Source organism: Paralichthys olivaceus, chromosome 1 (genome assembly GCF_024713975.1).
Source record: "Paralichthys olivaceus isolate ysfri-2021 chromosome 1, ASM2471397v2, whole genome shotgun sequence".
NCBI lineage: Eukaryota > Metazoa > Chordata > Actinopteri > Pleuronectiformes > Paralichthyidae > Paralichthys > Paralichthys olivaceus.
In genome coordinates this window covers 17,699,568-17,713,644 of record NC_091093.1, presented here as the reverse complement: position 1 = coordinate 17,713,644, position 14,077 = coordinate 17,699,568, and the positions used below count along the sequence as shown (strand labels likewise).

The following is a 14,077-nucleotide window of genomic DNA, read 5'->3' as shown; positions in this document are numbered from 1 at the left end:
GAAGAGAATATTATGTTTCCTTTTAAAATTATGGCATTCATAGGAAAAAGAAAGTCTTCATTCACCGAGCATTTTCAGTGAAAGTCAAACCTGAATTCAGTGTTAGTATTTTATCTAGATATTCAGTGACGCTGAAATCGACTCCGATGCTTAGCGTGGACGTGTTAACGCTTCCGCTTCAGGGAAATTCTACAGCAAGGTCATGTGACCATGGTGCCCGTCCACAGTAGCCATTCCTCAGCCAACAGTGTTATCAGATAAACAGCGTTCCTGGAACACTTGGCATTTCAATGATCTCTCCTCACAAAAAAAGGCAGAAAGAAAGAGTGAAGGGAAAAAGATGATATAAAAAAATGTGCTCCTTCACCCCACTTGTTTCGGCGGCTGCCAGCACTTAGCTTCAGCTTTTGAGCAGAACTAGACCGGCTCTGACCTAGTGTGCAAGAGGATCCTCCATCCCAACAGCCATATTCATACATTCCTCACTGGGGTCACTTTATTGAGGTTACCATGCTCTGCAGTACATAAAAAAGAGGAGATTGAGGGATATTAATGGTAAATGTGGCATAGTTACTGCTGTAAAACCCCTTCTTTGCCCTCCCTTCTTCTTTGTTTGGCCAGAGGAGCTGAAGGCTTAGGGATAAAGGTACTGCTCAAATCATGAGACAGGGATAAAGCCAGGGAGAGATAGCGAGCTCTGACCCAACGACAGAGCAGTGGATAATTAAAACACCCAGGGCCCCCGAACTGCCCTCATCCATCTCCCTTCTTTTTCTCTCTTTTTCTTCCTTCGCTCACAGACTCGCAGCCTCTCCCTCCTCCCCATGAAAACACATACACACATTCTTATATTCTCAGATAACAAAACATACAAGATGACACAAATGCGTATTGAGACGATGTTGGATTTCTACCAGTGAGATCCACCGATGACTGGTCCTCTGGGTAAAATCTACAGAAGCGGAAGCACACGTCGCTCCCACTGGCTCTGCGCGATCTGTTTATTTTTCATTTGTACATTTTTAAGGATCATGAATGATTCCTGTTTTTATCTGATTACTCCCAGACAGTCTGCCTCCACTGCCTCATAAAAACACAAAGGACAGGAACCAAATGGCACACAACCATGTAGTCCTTTAATTCAACAAATATCCTTCTGCCTTTGCTTATATTTCATTCATTTCATATTCCATTCATTCCTGCATTAATATTGGTATGGTTTTATATATAAATAAATCTGTACAAAGGATATTATTATTTATAGGAGGTAGTAAATGGGCAGGCCTTTCAACTGGAATATATTCATTGTGTTTGGACAAACATCAATTAAAGATGAACGGAGGGAAAATTAACCAGAACCTATGAGAAAGGCATGCATGCCAGAGAGAAGATCAGAGAGTTTCTTCACACCACCATGAAGAAAGAAAAACAGACAGCCATGTCTGTATATCATCTATGTGTACAAGAACCAAACCAGGGACAGAGGGTGGGTGTGTGTGTGTGTGCCTGTGCCTTTCTATGGTTGTGTGGAAGTATTTTGGTTTGTTACCATCACTGTGAGGACATGTGGACAATCTTCACAAAAGGCTGTTTGATGATTAAGACTTGGTTGGTTAGAATTAGCTTTAGGGCTGTGGGTTGTTTTAGGGTAAAGGGCTATAGGGAATGCATTATATCAGTAAGTGACCAAACAACTATAGAAAAACCCAACATATGTTTGTGTGTTTGTATGTGTGCCTGTGTCTGCTTATGTCAGGTGATCACAATGTTCCAACCATGCTTTTGGGCAGGCCACACTGCCCTCTCTTGGTGGCTCCACATCCATGCTGCTAGAGACCAAGCAGAGTAACAGCTACATCATCAATTTGATTCTTTTCTTCAACCTTTTATGCTTCAGCTCTCTAATAAAAATGTAGACATTTTTTTTTTTAAAAGCCATATACACTGCTTCATGCTACTTCCTCATGATTTACTGGTACAAATATTTCCTTTGCTTTTATATTTGATGAAGTGAGAGCGACTGAATGTGCTGGTTAAAACAGAGCTGGCTCCACATGTCATTTGCGTGGTTGTTGACCTAGCACGGCGGAGCGGCACAGCGTCCCATGAACCGCCCGTGAATGAGGATGTGTGAAAACTGCATGCACAGTGACTGGGGAATAGCGGCTCAAACGGACCCCCACACTCTGCCCAGACTGAAGTCATTACCAGCGAGCCTTTGATTTCCACACGCAAAACCTCATGTTGAAGACCAAATGTGTTGCTCCCCTGGAACACAGTCTCTGCTGCAGCGTTCATGTGGTACGGCTGTCTGACCACACAGGGCCGACTCGGAAAGAAAGAGGGCAAAGAGCGAGCACTGATGAATTTTGAATGTGTTGGAAGATGATTTATTAGAGCACTTAAATCCTTTACACCCACCTCCCTCTCTAATAGACCCCAGTGTGAAATGACACAGTTTCACTAACCATGGCCCTGTTACAAAGGCAGAGAGAATTTTCTTTCATATCTATGTGCTATATTCCTAAATATACAGTGTGTTCTCTCTGTGTTTGGCTACAGTGAGGGTACAGTCAGTGTGGGTGGTGTCTTCTTTCTGCATGATTAAGATTTTGTTGGACTGCAGCTAAAGAGGCCCGGAAAGGGGTCAGGGGGCGTGAGAAAAAAATCACCTGCTGTTCACTGACCCGCACGGTCAACTGCAAGGCTTGTCTGGTCCACTCTTCGTGTGTGTGTGTGTGTGTGTGTGTGTGTGTGTGTGTGTGTGTGTGTGTGTGTGTGTGTGTGTGTGTGTGTGTGTGTGTGTGTGGCCTCTACTTTGAGTCGCGCACCACAACCTACCTCAACTGAAATAAAACACACATATAAACATAATCAGTGAAACAAAACTCTGAACATCCCCCTGCTCTCTGACCTTCAGTCTTCAAACCACCACATCTGTTTCTGTAAGCGCTGCACTTCAGAGCTTACATAAGCGTACATGTAAGTGTGTCGTCTTGGACATCAAGCTCTTCTTAAAAGAGGGGGCCTGGACACAAAGAGGGAGCAGTTTGTAATATACTGCAATGTGAATATAATTTTATTTGGTTGTACCCTACAGTAGTTTGCAAAAATATTCAACTGGAATCATCCTTTTATGTCTAAAGGACAATATATAAAATAGAGGGCTGATGGAGTAGTTCAACACCAAGTGGCCTGATAAAATAATTTTCATGTTTAAAAAAAAACTGAATAAAAGGAGATATAAATACTAAAATTGTAAGGAGCTGGAACAAAATAACACTGTACGAAGAAACAGTGAATGTGATATGAAAGAACGACAATTACGTACAAATTCACAGCACAAGTGAATTAAAAATAAATCTAAACTGAATGTCTGGTATGTCTGAGCATCTATAACCTACCCTGACACAGTGACAGTCAGCAGTGTAGCACCGTGCACACCTGACTCGAGCAGAGAGGGTTAAAGTCAGCGACAACGGATCTAGCAGCTTTAGTCCCCAGAACAGCCAGCTTACACAGATAAGTGGGCCAGGCTGGATAAGCCTCACTGAAGTATTCTATTACAGTGCCAATTACCCCTTGGTAAATAATATGGGGATGTAGAGGAAACTATTGACAGGAAGTAGAATGTGTGCAGGAAGTCTAAAAAAATCTTGTTTTCTTTTGTTTCCCTAAATAAAATTTAAAGTCCGACACATTTTAATACAAAACATAGGGCAGGTTTATTTGTCTATGATTAGAAAAAATATATATATATTTTTTTGTTTTGCATATTTAAATGTATTTACCTCACGATGTCAAGCAGGTGAGCGTAGCCAGCATGTGTTTCATCACCTTATCTAAATGCAGCCAAGCCCCCACAGCGGTCAGGCCTATGCCAGGGCCCTGGCTGGCTGCTCTCCAGTGGGGCCTGAACAGCCTCTCACAGCAGACACCCAGAAACTGGGCTCTCTAATAGGGACAAATTGGCAATGTCTGTGCAGGCCGGTGCTGTGTGCTAGGAGCTGTGAATTGATAGTGATGCCTAATGATCCCCCTGGGTAGATCAATACCAATAATCCTCTTTCCCGCCTATCCTCCTCATTGACTATAGAGAACCTGTAGGAGCTGTGGAAAACTGCAGCCCAGAGTGACAGGGCCAGGGGTTCAAGGCAAGGCTTCCATTGCTCACACATGCGCACAAACTTTCAGTCTCTCTACACACACACAGATGTGTTGTCAAAAGCTACAACAGAGGCAGATACGGACATTTCAACACTTTTCTCAGACGCTAACATAATATTTAGAGACCAGACACAATCAAAGCCTGGGATTACAGCTGCACATTTACAGGCAGGCAAACACAAACACCGGGACGGTCAAAGAAAAACATGTGTGCCCCCGGACTACCAATACCCACTAACAACAACATGCCCCATAAACTGTATGACTCAAAGCAAAGCGATGCTATTGTCATGTACTGGTTGTCAATATTTATTACCCCTATATGTATTTATTAGTGTGTTATTTACTTGTAAAGCACTTTAACCACAGGCTCCAAAAACTTCAAATTAAGACCTAGTCAGTAACAAAGCTGATCTGATCAGTCCAGCAATTAGACAACACCACCACCCGGAATATATGATGCCACATTGTTTATTTTCTCCTACAATATTGGAAAAGCATTTGTTTAAAATACCACTTATTCAATATGTTTTGCTGGGTGTGCCGTTAATAACAAAATGCTCAATCCTGAGACAGGATAACACAGCGTTATCTTTGTGCAGCATCAAACTGAACACAAATTAAAATGTTCATTATTTTCTGATGTGCAGGAGAGTTTTTGCTGCAATGAAATGTTTACATTTTTCTGATAAGTGACTTTTTATGAGTAAACGTGAAAAGAAATCCTTCATTTTCACAGGTTGTCGGAAGCAAATGCTGAAAATCTATTTTTACTGAAGGCAAGAATAAGAAGCTCGCCATGAAGCTCAGGATATGTTCAGCAGAGCAAGGGTGAGGTGAAGCATGCAGTCCCAACGGACCAGTGTGTATGTGTGTGTGTGTGTGTGTGTGTGTGTGTGTGTGTAAGCTCTGCAGTCATAAAGCCTCACATCACCCTCTTGCACCCCGTGGTCGGCAGCTGATTACTCCCACCAAACACATCCATACACTTTATCCCAGCTGTCACAGTGCATACTCATTACCCCCTGCACCAGCCAGCTGACTCCACACGGCCACACCCGCCTGGACACGGCTCTGGGGCCACACCAGGGACAGCTAGAAATCATAAACTAGAAAAAATGCATTTGCAAATTTCCCCTTTCATTATTTCAATGTAGGGAATATAATTTATACTAAGAAATATCTATTTCTGGCAAGGAAATATTTTAATATCACAAAAATCTTGATAAAGCTTTTGATAGTTATTGAGATCTGTTCGATATAAATACTTATAATAAATTCTATACATAGTTCACTGGTCCAACATGATGTCTTTATTGACTATTTTGGTGTCAATCGAGGCATTTCCCCTACATGGCAGTTAGAAGCGAATCATGGCCAAATAGAAGAGACAACCATCAGGCGAGCAAAACTGAATCTGTGTAGTACATCTCAGATCGATGAGATTGGAGAGAAGTATGGCGGCGTGAATAACGCAAAGTTTAGAGAGATGAGGGACATATCTATCTCCTCAACAAGCCCCCACACTGCCCCTGTCCTCGATGAGGCAGCTATCCCAATTGTTGCAGGTGACTGAGGTGTGTGTGTGTGTGTGTGTGTGTGTGTGTGTGTGTGTGTGTGTGTACAGGGTTTCTATCTATTGGTGGGGTGGGAGATGACAAGAGTGACACACTCCAGCCTCTGTCACAGAGTAGGTGTTTCTCCATAGAGACCCAGGTGTCGTGTCTCAGATCTTTTCGGCTTAAGAAAAAAAAAAAAAGTCCATATGCCTTTACTATTGCTACAGAGTCACTTTAGTGCTCTGTGTTAAAGGCCACGTAAAACAACAACGTGTTTACAATTTAGGTTTTTAGCAGAACCTAACCTGAACATCCTTCAGCTGTGCGGTCGTCCTTTCTTGAGTAAGCAACAGTGTGATTTAAATTTTTTATTTTTTATTTCAGGTCTTCACACAAATTGTCAAAAAACAAATATCCAAATTACTAGGTAGGGCCAGCAGGGGTCAATATGCATTAGTTTATTAATATTTAAAAAATTATAAAAAATCTAAATATCTTTTTATTCAAAAAGACTGAGATGAATAATTCCCAAATACTAATAACATCTTCTTGAGAAAATTAAACCAAATATCATGCATAATGTGCTATAAATATTGGATTTGTATGATACGATTGACGAGTCCAGAGTTGGTTACAGTGTGTAAAGATGGTAACAGTCAAATATACACATTCAGCTAAAATATGTCAATATAATTAAGCTCAGTGCAAACTCTGGGTGTAGTGTTGTAATCAAACCAAGCAGAAAAGGTTACTTCAATCAGTGGTTCTAAGACAAGTGTAAAAGAAAAGTCAACAGAGAAGCATGTCAGTGTCTCATCCTCACTTGTTCCTCTCTTATTTGCCCCCCCCCGCCTCCCACTAAAGCAAAGTGCGGTGCTTAAACAGGAGCATTTAATTCATTACATCATTATGTCATCTTATACTAATCTGCACAGTGGCCTCCACTGCTTTGACATGCAAATGGATTAGAAAAATGTCTGGGGAGGTAAAGGGGAGGAGGGAGGGGGCAAAACAGCAATCATCACGTCTTGTCAATGGGGTGAAAATATGCCCTGAAGCTGCTCTACCATTTTTTTTTCTCGCTCCTCTTTAACTGTGTTTTTCTATCAGTTTTTTTTCCTCCTCCACTATCCCCCTCTCCGGCTCTCCTCTTTGCTTTCTCCATCTTTGTCAGAGAATGCCCCAAACAAAGCAGCGGCAAGATCACACCAAACGCCGGCAATCTGTTGAGGATCAGGCTCCCTATGGGGAACATATAAACAGAAAAGCGTGTGGCACACACTCACGTCGAGCCCCCTCCCCATTTACACATGCCCCTGATCTGCATATTCACAAAAAGGCCCCTTTGGATTTCCCTCATCAGCAGACCCCTCCCCACAGCCTCATCAGCACACGCCGGTTAGACGGAAGGAAAGGCGGGCGGGCTGGCTGGCAACGTGTGCCGGCTGAGACCACACACGCACAACCAAGACGATGCACGAATACACACACACACAAAATGCACAAAAATCAATTTTTTGCACACACGGTATACAAATGTGCAGCGGCAGAGTAAACAGAGAAATCAGAAAGAGAGTTAGCTAGATCTGGTGATGTGAGCACTGGCCATGCTCATCTAATTTCCACCCCTCCTTCCCCTCATCCCTCCCTCCTCTCCTCGCCCCCCCTCTCCTCTCGTCTCTCTCTCCTCTCATCATCAGGTACCTGGTGACGAGCGGCCCGTGATAATCCACAGCCTCTAACCAATCAATCAGCAGCATCGTAATCAGCGGCGTATAGAGAGGGAGAGAAAGAGGAGGAAAAAAAGCCCATAACTTACCCTGGGTCGCCTCCAGTCAGCTCTGCACAAGTAGAGGTCTGGTCAGGGCTTTGGCTGCAGCTATGTGGACTAGTTCACCACAAATATGAGAAATACTCTTTGAGCCTTATTTCTTTTTTTAAATCTAAATTGATATTTTTCACTGCATCATAAACATGTAACCAACATATCAAGCTCTCCCCCCTCCCTTATCCTATTTCAGTCTGATTCTCACTCTACCTCTCTCCCTTCCTCCCCTCACTCCCCTCCTGTCACTCCCTCGTCCCTATTTCCCTCTCTCCTCCCTCAGTGTCTGCCTGTTGCAACGGTGTGGACATATACACACTATACAGTAGATATATATCAAGAAGCGTGCATCTCGGTGCAGAAGATAGAAAAGGCTCGCTGGTGTGATATCCTCCAGATCTGCTGGACCCTGTGTGTCTGTGTGTGTGTGTGTGTATGAGTAGGGGGGAGTGGGGGGTGGGAGGGAGTAGAGAAAGCAAGGGAGGGTCAAAGCTAAATGTTCTACAAAGAACAGGGGGGACCGAACTGACTTTTTTTTTTTCACCCCCACTTTGAATCAAACACATATTCCCTCCCTCCGTCTTTCCCCTCCACTCGACGCTCCCCCAGCCCCATCTTTACCCCCACCCCATCCCAAACCTCATTCCTTCTTCCCCATTTCTGCTCATAGGCATTCTCTCTCCAGACGCATCATCCTTTGAGGGGGTTAGCTGTCTCGAGGAAGAGGAAGAGGTAACGCCGCCTAGCAGCCTGGTACATTTTGCCTTGAGGGTGAGCTAGCTGCAAAGCCATGTGCTATCATCATTTCTGAGGTGTGCAGGAAAAGTAAAGACAAGAAAAACACACTGGTTTTACACAGCTCCGCAAAAGATCTAATGCTGAATTTAGCATAGGATTACACAAAACCTCTCCTCTGAACCTCGCAACAGAACCCCCCCATTTCTACAGACTCTGTGATTCCTCTCCTCCCCCTCACCAAAGAATGAGGTGTAGAAACTCTGTACAACCCACAGCTAGGGCATGGAGCCTAAGTTTAGTTCTACAACAGAGCTCAACCAAACAGACATGTAACAACACTGTGACTCCTCAAGGAGTCTCTCTCCGTGGAGATGTTGCAAAAAAGGATGCACATGCGCTGTGTATTTTTGTGTCCCTGTACGTGCAAAGAGCTGTGGGACTGTCCTGTTGTATCTGGATGTCAGGAGGAGAAACCTGAGGCTCTAGGAGGAACTCTATAGACTTGGGAGGACCCGCTGGCTGCATGCAGACAGGAGCAGGAGTGCCAGCTACGTAGCATTAAGCTTGGAGGCAAAAAACAGCCCCCCTTCTCTGATGGGGCTTGTGGAGATCCATCTCTTGGTTATATTAAGGTAGCTTTGGGAAAGCGAAGGGAGGGCTTGAGAGAAAGGGGAGGGGGAGAGGGTCTGTTGGTGCCCTCGGAGTCTTATCCTGTGCTCAGTGTTGTTTTATTAATCTTGTGTTTCTGAGGCTGCGGTCCTCAAACCCTTCAGCTGTGAGTCTCATCTGCCCCCTTTGACCCCCAGACCACACCCCTCCACCCTCATCCTCTCCGTCAGTGCAAATAAACACACACACACACATGCAACCACACATGCACTAACAGAGCCCACAAAATGTACCCCAGGTCTTCCTCTTTCAGTCCGACCAGAGAAGATTACTCTGCATGGTTTCCCTCTACAGGAGGAGGAAGGTGGGCTTCACCTGCAGAGCACATGGACAGGGATCCATGGCGAACACCTCGGAGTACAACACAACACTGGGCTGCAACTTAGCCCAGATTAGATAATATGCACACAAAGGCAAATGAAAACGCCACAAAATGGACGAGTAGTGACTAGTGAATGTCATCATGAAACTCTGGAGATGAAACGATAGAGTAGAGACGTTAAAGTGCACTGGTGCACCATGGTAGATGAGAAGCCTCCATGTTCTCAATGAGGAGAGACAGAGAATTTACGCAACATGGCAGCACTGTGTTGTAATGCATCAACCCTACTGAGAGCAGCACTGTCACTACTACTCTTCATCATCAGCACGAGCAAAACACCAGCCTCGCATTGTCTTTGGGGCAAAAAAAAAAAAAAAGTGCATGTGTGTGTGTTTGCGTGTGCACGCACATGTGTGGTGTTTGCGTGTATGTGTATGCATGTGTCCGCCTCCACAGCATCCATATTAAACAGTTTTGGAGGTGACTGTGCTTCCCTGGATGTCATGAATATAAGAGAAAGCATCCATCTTCGTGGAATACAATTTCACAGGTAGTGACAGTAAAACTGACTCTACCTTCTGACTGCAGACACAGAGGAAGAGACGCAGGGTGGAGAGGGGAAAGAGAGAAACACAGACGCAGACAGACAATGCTGCCAGCCATCCTCTGCTTTTCAGAGCACTGCTAGATTCTCCAGATACATCCCATATTAAACTTATAGGCTCCTGCGTTCTCAACAGTTAAATTCCACTAAAGACTAACCAGACTGATTGATTCGGCCTGATTCAACGCATGCTGCCCATATTCAAGCTGCAGTTTCGGTGAAATGGGCCTAATTTCTGTTTCAAACTCATCAGAGAGACAGATATTAGGTCGCTTTCAAACTCCATCCAAAGCTTAACAAGTGATTACTCTATAACACATGCAAAGTCCAATCTATGAGGATATCTGAAAAACTTCTGACCCTGAAAAAATATATTGGTTGGAAAAAAATCTTTCATTTCAAATCCTGGGGCAGAGAAATGTTAACAATTGACCTCATTCTGAAAAGCAGTTTTTCTAAGAGAGAAAACCTGCCATGACACAGTAGCACCTTTTTTCCCAGTTAAACACTATTAAACATAATGAACATACATGATTCACATTTTAACTGTGCGTGCCCTCGTTTCTAATTAATTACCTGATGAAGACACATACACGTCTTCATTTACAGCGATTTCGCGTTAATGGTGTGAAAGTAGAATTGCAGGTGGGAATTTTCACAATTATACCTGCTTTATCAGAGAGTATAATTAATCTCATTAACTAATCAACGGGACCTCTTCCTGTCTTACAGGAAAAAAGTCACAGTATTTAACACTCAGCTAATTAACTTAATCATGTATGAGATAATGAAGTAATTAGGGCAATCAAATCACAATTAACACCTAAAGAACAAGTGATTATTCCAGTCAGAGACAGTTGTAGGTCGAGGGGGGAAAAAGCTCGAAATGTGTTATTACCTGGGAAAAACATCACGGGCATAATAAAAAGCAATAAGAAATAAAATTAACTGAGGAGAATAGGGCTTGACTAATGGTAAATGACAGCTGTCTGAGAGGCCATCACTCTTTTTGGAGGATGGAGGGAGATGCCCCTTTTGTCACAGCCAATCATTCCAGCCTTGAACATAAGCAGGGAAAACAATGTCAAATACATGTAGAAAGGGAAAAAAAGTATCCAAGAGGAAGAAAAAAAAAAAAAAATGCACCAAAAGAAACATGGTTCACATATGAAAACAAGTAGAGCTGACAAGCGGCAGAACCCAGATGCAGCGGTGATAGTAACTGGCTCCTGCCATCTGAGAATCGAACCAGGAGGAAACATTACAGTACACACCCCGCGCTCTTGTTTTCTGTTCTCTTTGCCGGCGTTCACAAGAAAAACACGGTTTTCCTCCTACCAAATTCCTGCGTGTCTTACAAAACATTTTGCCAGTAAGAAAAAGCAAAGTCCACGCACAGATGTGTTTTTGTCAAGTGTACACACTGTTCTCGTTTCTGTCTGTGCAGTCAATTCACCTCTAAAGGATGTGCATGTAATTCACAGAAGTGCCGACATTTTACTCCCATGTTTTATTTCAGGGTTCTGTTTCTGATTTGAAATTACGGAGACAGTGATATCGCCTGTGTGGATATGTCTGTGCGTGTTATTCTCCATCTTGGTTGTGTGTCTCTTTCTGACCAGTGCGTTCGCTTCAGCAGCCATCTCCAGGACTCGCCACATGCTCCACAGACACGAGTTGATGAAAAACATGAGTGACAAGATTCATGGCTATCAGAGCAGCTGATGAAAATGGTAAGGCGAGAGGACGATTTGAAAAAAATGAACCCCTCTGTTTTTTTTTTAAATTTCTATTCAAACAGGAGGCAGGAGATGAGGAATACAGATATGTCAGGAGACAGAGGAAAAAGAGAATAAAAAAAATAAACACACAGGCCCCCTCCCACTGTCCTTAAACCCTCAATACCCCTCCTGAGTCTGGGGCAAAACTAGAACAAAAATAAATGACTTTTATCTCGGACACCAAGACGACAGCAAACAAGCATATAATTCTAATGAATTATAGGAATTGGAAAAAGAAAACAATAATTTATTTATTTATTAATTGCTTACATGTTGAATTATAATTACAATTGAGAATTTGTAATTACAATTGAGAATTTACATAACTATAATCACTATATAAAAGAAATATAGAATAATATAAATAAAAAGGAAATCAAGCACCTAAAAATAGAAAAACACAAAAGGAAATAATATTCAATAAGCCGAGCCAATTTCTGCAGGATAATAATACGAAAAACTAAAATAAAAAGTCATTTTTAGATTTTTTTAATTTACATATTACAGGAATATTTCCTGCCTTTGTTGGATTATGTTGTGTTGGTGTTTTTCCACTGCTGGGTACAGCACAGCAATGATTCCATCATGCTTGACTTTGCGGACACGCCGGGGATTTAGTCAGATCGGGCTGTGACTTTGGCAGTTCGGCCAGTGCTAAAGCATAACAGCCTCTTTCACTTTCAGCTCCCTCAGCGGGGTCATATGATTCCTACCAGATGCATCCATACATAAAATACAACATTAGACCGAGCCTCAGTGAAAGTCCCCGAGTCCGGTTTGAATAAATGGTTAATCTTGTCAAAATAAAAATAAAAACATAAGCCACAAATAATCTTAATTTATTAATTCATACAGCATTTAAACTGATAATAATAAAATAATAAGTTTGCAGCTTAAATCTAATTGTTTAAAAATAAATTTAGGTTGAACAAATTTATTTTTATTTTATTACAACTATAATCTCTGTATGTTTTTAAATTTAAGACAAAACGCACTGTTACATAAAACTGTCAATATATATTCTTGGAGAATCTTGTTCTACACACATTATGCTTTATATTCAACAGTATAGTGTATGAGTGCTATTAAAACTTGAGATAGTAGGCTGTTTAATGTCAACATTGAAAAAGAATAAAAATGACACACGTCACAACACCTGTGCTGCAGCCGGCTGAATTGGTGCTTCAGCACGGGGCGAGGGGCGAGGGGCTCCAGGGACGGAGGGAGGAAATGGCTGCTATGTTTGTTTGAGAGGAGGTTAGCAGCAGGGCACGCTGGATTCTGCTGTGGCCCAGATTTTCTCCAATCCCTTTTGTCCGTTCACTCCATGTTTGAGTGGCTTTATAGAGAAATTGCTTTTATTGTGTCCACTCAGGAAAACCAAAAGCAAAAACACCTCCAGCATTCAGCCTGAAGACAATGCTCACAAAAGCATTGAGGAAATGACTTACCAACCAGGAGCAGTGTACAAACAATGTGCTGCGGATTTTCTCAGCTGTTCTAAATGACACGGTACTGTTAATGAATCCCTCGCCACATGTTGCTCCCTCAAAGAAAACTTTATCAGTGCGTGATGCACCTCCCCTGACATGAATTTTTGGATGTAGAATAATACTATGGGTTAATTTGAAAATCTCAAAACTTAATTTTGTCTGGATAGGCCATAAAGGAAACACAAGCTCCCTGCTCTGATCCGGCGGCTGACAGGTGCACAGCCCAGGTCAGAGGTAATAAAGTGACAGTGCACATATTCAACTACACAGTGGCAATATCCCTCAGTGCCTCCCTGACCCACTGTTTGGGGAGGGGTCGCTCGCAGGTGAAGTCGTCACTCCTCAACGCACATACACAGGCCCTGTAGTTCCTTCTCAAGGTCAATAAGGCAGCACGGCTTATTGACCTTGAGTCAGAGCCAGAGAGATACTTATGTCTTACATGTGTCCACGGAACACAACTGCACCGTGAACGAGACAAGACGAAAACATTCAAGTAACATCAGTGGGTGAGTTGTGTGATTTAAAAAAAATGTTATTTGTGTCATTAACACTTTAATTTTTACCTCATGTGTAAATAATCTTGTGTGTCTCATCTTAACTTCAGTAACAGGTCAGTGTATTTAAGAATGTATCGAACCTAATATTTCTCCCCACAAAAATGTTTATGTAATACTGCTTTTTTATTTTATTTTTTAGTAAATATGAAGGACAGTAGCAGAAGTTAAGTAATTAAAAAAAAAAAAATCTAACATTTGTGTGCATCAGCATCACACTTGTGAATATGAGCAGGTTCCATTAGTTTTAGAAAACATGCAGATTTCTCTCAGGTCAGAATCCACCAATATAAAAGGCTGAGCACTGCAGATGAAGCCATATTCACTGAGTTATTCTTTAAATTCACAGAAAGCTTAAAAAC

General features: G+C 42.4%; 1 protein-coding gene across 5 annotated transcripts in view; it reads right to left on the bottom strand.

Annotated features, from left to right (window-relative positions):
* The window catches only part of zfhx3b (zinc finger homeobox 3b), a 324,823-nt gene that overhangs the window by 277,784 nt on the left and 32,962 nt on the right, over positions 1-14,077 (bottom strand). For 2 of the 5 annotated variants that reach the window (XM_069524017.1, XM_069524014.1), the window contains exon 1: positions 7,546-7,790. The exons of the other annotated variants lie outside the window; for them this stretch is intronic. The gene's annotated coding sequence lies outside the window, so the exon portion shown is untranslated. Of the gene's footprint in view, positions 1-7,545; positions 7,791-14,077 lie in introns of those variants that run through there. 5 annotated transcript variants of the gene reach the window in all.